Below are 6,387 nucleotides of genomic sequence, written 5' to 3' on the forward strand. Positions count from 1 at the left end.
TATAACCTGCATTGCACGGGGTCAATATAATTAGTTTACCAACTCAAGAGCTTACACTGGTCGCCTGAGCTCACGCAGTGAATGTAATCACCGCGCTGCATTTTCTCTCCAGACATTGTTCACTTCCTCTGCACTTTCTCATTTTATTCGATTTAAAGCCTTGAGAGGTGTTGATGTGATTTTATAATATAATGTAAAGTGAAGAGTAGGAAAGGAAAAGAGTCAGTTTGCACTGTTCCTGGAATATGACAAATGTCTGAAAATCAGCTTTTGTTTGTACTCTCTTGTCAGTGAGACATTAGGCCACTGCTTCCTATTTCTAGCAGTCAGAACACGCTTTTTCATGGCAGTACGCGCTACCTGGGTTTGATCAAATATTTAAGATATTCCATTTACCTCACTCATCCTTGAAGCCTCAGCACTGGAAATCAAATATTGAAAGTCTGAGGTTTAATAAATAAGGTTGGCTTGCTGCACACACCGGGGTTACACGCGGTGACATCCGTGTGCACACGTACAGTCATGCATGCAAAACTACAAAGCTACACGCAAAAGTACAAACCCTATATCACACACGGCTGATTAAAATGTGTTGTGAAATGCAGACTTTCTTTCTCAGTAGATTTAATTTCCCCCGGTTAATTCTTTGAGTGTGGACAGTTTGTTGAAGAAGAGGTCGACCTCCAGTCCCTGATTACATTCGTGGCTCAGCATGTTGCCTATAGAGCCCAAAGGGATAAGAACAGCAGGGGGACACACATACTCTTTGATATTTGCTGACATGTACTGTATATGTGCACTGCATGTGTGAGTGTGTGTGTGTGTGTGTGTGTGTGTGTGTGTGTAAAAGCTGGGAAATGTATATTCACTGATTACACATGCACTCTGGGCATTACTGTACATCAGAAGCACATGTGACATGACTCCTTCTGATTGTTTTCAAACACTGGACAGTCGAGACTTCAGTTTAGCAGAGAAGTTTGTGCAGTGATATGATTACTGCGGACATTTTAACTCTAAACTGCTCCACTTCCTGGCAGTTCAGCCTTTTGTCCTTTGTCAGTTCAGAGCCGATGGACATTTGATTAACTTGTCCTCTGCATGAACCTCCCTGGAAAACACACAACTTTGCTTGCAGTTAGGGATTTCTTTGTGATGCGTTTATGCTTGATAATTGGTGCATGTTTTCCCCCTGAAATGCGTCCCTGTTATTAACCACAACACACAATATTTGTGTTTCCGGAGTGCGTTATTAAATATGGTCCCGCTTTCTCGTGAATGCTATATATTTGCTATTTTCATGCTTTTTATGTTTGCATTCTATGCAAATGTGCGGCAGCACGGCGGTGCAGTGATTTGCACCTTGCAGTAGGAAGGTCCTCACCGTGCCTGCGTGGGTTCATAGACATGCAGGTCAGGTTCGTTGGCTACTCTAAATTGCCTGTAGGTGTGAATGTGTGCCTAAATGATAAACTATCTGTATGTGTCAGCCCTGTGATTTATGCAACTTATAATTTGTGTTCGCATGGACGTGTGGATGTGATTCTCCCTCAATACCTGATACATTTCCTTCACACCCAAAATCTCTCTTACATGTTCGTTAACTCTCCTCCTCTCTTTCTGACTTTTCAGATTACACTTTCTCGTTGCATTCCTGTCCAGTGAAAAGCAAAAACAGAATTTGAATTAGAACTTCTCTGATAAACTGAAGGATTAATTGTTCCTTTGTAGGCTGAGAAAAATTACCTTCTTCTTAAGCTGAATAAGCCTTTTAAAAGCTCTTTCATTTGCTAGAAAATGCATCGTCACAAAGCTGACAACAGGACTGTTTTTCATGAGCTTTTACTTTTGATAGCTTAGAGGATAAGTTCACCCAAAAATGAAATCCTCCTACGAAGTTTCGGAGACTACAAAACATTTCCGAAGCTTCACAGCAAAACAGTGTTGAAGCATCCTCGCAGACAAGTAGACTTGATTTAAAGCTTAATTTTAAGTATGTTTACAGTGTTTCTTAGTATTAGCATTATGTTGTAGTGTGTTGGTGACGTGATGCAATGTGAAGCAAAGTCTCTTAGTGACGTATGTGTTGTGTCAGTGCTGACCTGTTGCTGTGTGTATAGCCAGTAAAAAAAAAAAGGAATGGGTGTTTAATATTTATGCTGTGCTGTTCTGTCAGTGTGTGTACAGATTAATATTTCAGGAAGCTAATAACATAGCTGTCGCTGTTCTTTTGACACTAAGATCCTCTGTAACAGATCTCATGTTTTTCCTTCCCTCTCCCTCCTCTCGTTTCTCTCCATTCTCGTTGATGTCAGTCCCGTCATACTGTCTCTAGTTTGCTCTCAGCACAGATTCGAGTGTCACTCTGTCTGCCTCTCTACTCTCTTCCAGCCATTTGTCCGTGCCTGCCGGCCTCCATCCTTTCTCTTTCTGTCTCTCCAGTCATCCGTGCCCTTCTCCCTCATTTTTCTCAATCTCTGCTCATCCCCCCATTCACCTCTGTTCCCCTGCACACCAGCCCCGTCTGCCCACTTTCTGTCCTCGTTTTCTCCACCTGATAACAAGCAGGGCAGTGCAATGCTATGGTTCGCCGGCTCCCCTCCCCGCTGCACATGAAGAATGTGAATGGTGTACGGAGCGACCAAGGAGGGGCACACACACACACGCGCACGCACGCACACACGCACACACATAAAATATATATACACACTACTGGAAAATATTTGATTTATCCATTTTCACCATGAGTCATCAGCCTGGTGAGAGTCTAGGAGCCGCTATGAAGTAATGAAATTTAAAGCTGTCTTTCACTAGCTAGCTTCACTTTCAATAGGAGTGCTGAAGCAGCAAGACATGGATATGAATAATGCCATAATTCATGCCCACATCATTAATTTTTCTGCCTTGCCAGCTCTAGAACCCTGTGAAATGTTTTGCATAGATCAAGTCTGCTCTGTTGCCCTTGTGGTACTCTAATAAAGTTGTGTGGAAATCTAAACTTTACACAGGGGAAGTGTGGAGAGATTTGATGTGTGGTAACAGCAAAACAAAGTCTGGATCAAGTCTGTGTAAAGAGGAGGTTTTGAAGATTCCAGTCCTGGTTGATTTGGTGAGCAATGATCATATTAATAAAGAATCAGGCAATAATTGGCCTTTGTGAGCACCTCTGGTCTGATTGCTGCGCATGGCATGACTCTGCAAACAGCAGGGCGTAGTGAAAGGTGTCCGTTACCTTGCTGAGTAGTTGGAGGTGTGCAGCCTGACAGCTGCAGCTCTCCATCAAAGAACTAGCGATGTCACCTGTGTCTCAGCCAAAAAGCTGCACTTGAACGAGGTAACAATAGTCTGTTTTTGTCATTCAAAATCATTTTCAAACCACTCTCGCTAATGTAGCCACAGTTATTCGAGAATATGTCTGATTTCTGAAAAAAAACCAAAAAACGCAAAAGGCACTGGTGGAGGCAGATGTGAGAATTAAGGAGAAACCACACTAAATGGGTTGCTTTCCCTTTCTTTTTCCGTTTCTTTTCTCTCTCGTGATTCACCTGCTCAACGGCCAATCAGAGTGATTTCTCTCACTGAACTCTCAAACGTCAACATGCTCAGTCAGCCCGAAACCCGCCGACAATGGTCGACTGGTGCCAACAGCTGGCACACGGCAAAAAAACTAAAGCCACGGGCGCTGACCAACGTTGGCCCTAACAGCTCACTTTGGCTATTTCATCTTGTTCCACTGCAATATCTCAAACTGATCTGCTGTCAAATAATGCCAAAAGTGACTACTGTCATTTGTCATCCTTGCATTTCCTGTGGCTACTTCCTAATAAAAGCCATCGTCATTATATGACACAGGGTTGCATGAGGAAATTAAAGTTTGTAAACTCCTTCATGCTACACAAATTACAGAACATATACAGTTATTTATATAGAAATATACACAGACAGTCAGCATGGGGGTGTATGTAAACAGCAGCAACAAGATGGTGATAATAATGTGGTCGGCATCTTCATATCAAAAGTTCAACATCTGGGAAACACTGTCTCTGAACTCAATTAATGATTAATGAGAGCTTCTTTGTAAACAATGGTGAGTTGTTAGAGAACAGACTGGGACACTATGTTAATGATGGATAAATCAATGAATCTGAATAGTAGTATCTTTCTTTATGAGTTGTTACTGACCTACTCATTTAAGAAGAGAACCATTACTAACATTTTTCTGCCCCCTCAACCAAAGTCTAACAACACACTGAGTAGTTCAGTCCCTCATTACTTCATTATTATGACAAGTACGTTTACATACGTGGCATACGTTACATGAAGCTACCTAATAGAAAACCAGAGACAGCAGCAGGATTATCAAAACATATCATCGTCATTTACGGACCGAATACATATAAATATTCACATCCAAGTCAAAGGCTGTTCTGTAGCATCGGTGATGCTGGGCTTGATGTGATGAATAAATGCAGCAGTGTAATTAGATTTAGAGATCTGACCATTAGTTGTGCGAAAAAAGGCACATTTCACAAAGTGTATCTAAACATTTACACAACATCTCTGTCAAGAAATTGAAAGAAGTAAAAAGCACTGATTCAATGAATGGTTCTACATTGGATCTTAACTTAATCAACATTCTCACATATGTAGATGAAGTTCTAAAATGTAAAAAGAAGAAACGTAGAGATCTGAAGGAAAACAATGTTTGCTTTCCTTCTATTAGTAAAATCATTAAAACTCTGATTTGCATTCTTAAATAAAGCCAACAATCGGAGACATCGTATTTAGCGAGTTCTTGTCAGCCTGGAAATAGACTGTTGTTTCGAAATGGAAATTTATGACTAGTTTAGCGATTGGATTACCATATGCAATCAACTCAAGAAACACACATCGGTCTGATTAGCAACAGGAGCCTTGGAACCTCATCTCATTACAGAGTTAACGAAAAGAAGAAAAATTCTCAATGGTGCGGCCACAGCACTCCTGCTGTTACCTTGAAGTTGATATGCTCGGGAAGAAGAGAGCAAAAGGCACTGCGGGTGACTAATTAAAAACACATTAATCATAACTTTGGCTTCATTTGTGACTAATTAATCTTCTGCCTCAGGAAGAAATCAGTGACGAAAACCACGAGAGAGAACACGGTCAGAAGATGACATTTGACAAACGCAACCTCATTAAGTAGTCAAGTTTAACAGCACCATATGGTGTAAACACAGTTCAGGCGTTTGGTTACCCGGTTTGGGATTGAGCAATAAAAATGGCTGAATGAAGACGACGGTTGTGTTTGTGTGGATGCTGACCTATCACATTTGGAGCTGCTGAGCTCGCTTGGAGCCATGCGTTTTTCAAAAAGGATTCGCCAACTATCCCGACTGTATCTGGTAGAGTGAATCATAATGCTTAGAAGCCATTGGCAGGATGGTGGTGTGAAGAGGGCAGGCTTTCAGCTGCCCGGCCACTTCATGGCTGCATGACAGGAAACATCCGCTCCGCTTCAGTGTTACTGAGCCGCCGAACTTTGAGCGCCAATAGAACATATTTCCCTCCAAGGATGAAACCAATGTCATTGGGAGATAAACAAACAAACAAAAAAAGGACGATTCTGTCAAACATTTTTATATTAATTCCTGACATGAAGGTTTGACTGGATATTATCTTCTTATAACAAGGTTAGAGAAAAGGGAGGACGGAGCCAGTTAGCAGAGACTGAAAGCTGATAAAAAGAGGTGGGAATGTAACAACGCATTGTTTAGTGACAGGTCAAGAGATGGAGAGTAAAAGCGAAGCAAGAAAATGTATGTAAGTGTGCAGAAGGAGCAGGCAGAGGAGGGAGAGAGCGAAGAAGAACACAGCAAAGAGAATGAGGGAGCAGAGATGGTAGAGAAGAGGGGGATGCTCCTCTGGGGTGTAATTATAAGTCTCTGAATCCAGTTCGCCATTGACCGCCAGAACATGAGAGAGAAGAAGGGAGCGCAGATGCAACGAGAAGAGAGAGCAGAACTCAAGGGAAGAGAGTCCCTCAGCGAGAGGAAACAAAGAAAAAAGGAGCGAGAGTGGAGGAGGAGCAAGTGAGGACAGTGGAATGAAGGAAATCGCTAACTACGGCAGAGTAAAGAAACATGGTACAGATGAGGAGAGGTGTGAAAACTGAATAACAAGCGAATGGGAGGTAGAGAGAGTAGAGGAGGAAATGTGAGTGTGAACAGAGGGATTGGGTGGTTGATTAAATTCTCACTGTTCAACATTTTCATTCCGTGTTATTGTGAGGTGTTTTTACTTTGTTGATAAAAGGTTTCCTCTCCCTAATCATTATCACCCCATTTGTGGTTTTTGAAATACAACTGAAATAGAAACACAAACTTAAGACAAATACAAAGTTCACCC

The sequence above is a fragment of the Pagrus pagrus genome (genome assembly GCF_965226575.1).
Source record: "Pagrus pagrus genome assembly, chromosome: 13".
Classification (NCBI taxonomy): domain Eukaryota; kingdom Metazoa; phylum Chordata; class Actinopteri; order Spariformes; family Sparidae; genus Pagrus; species Pagrus pagrus.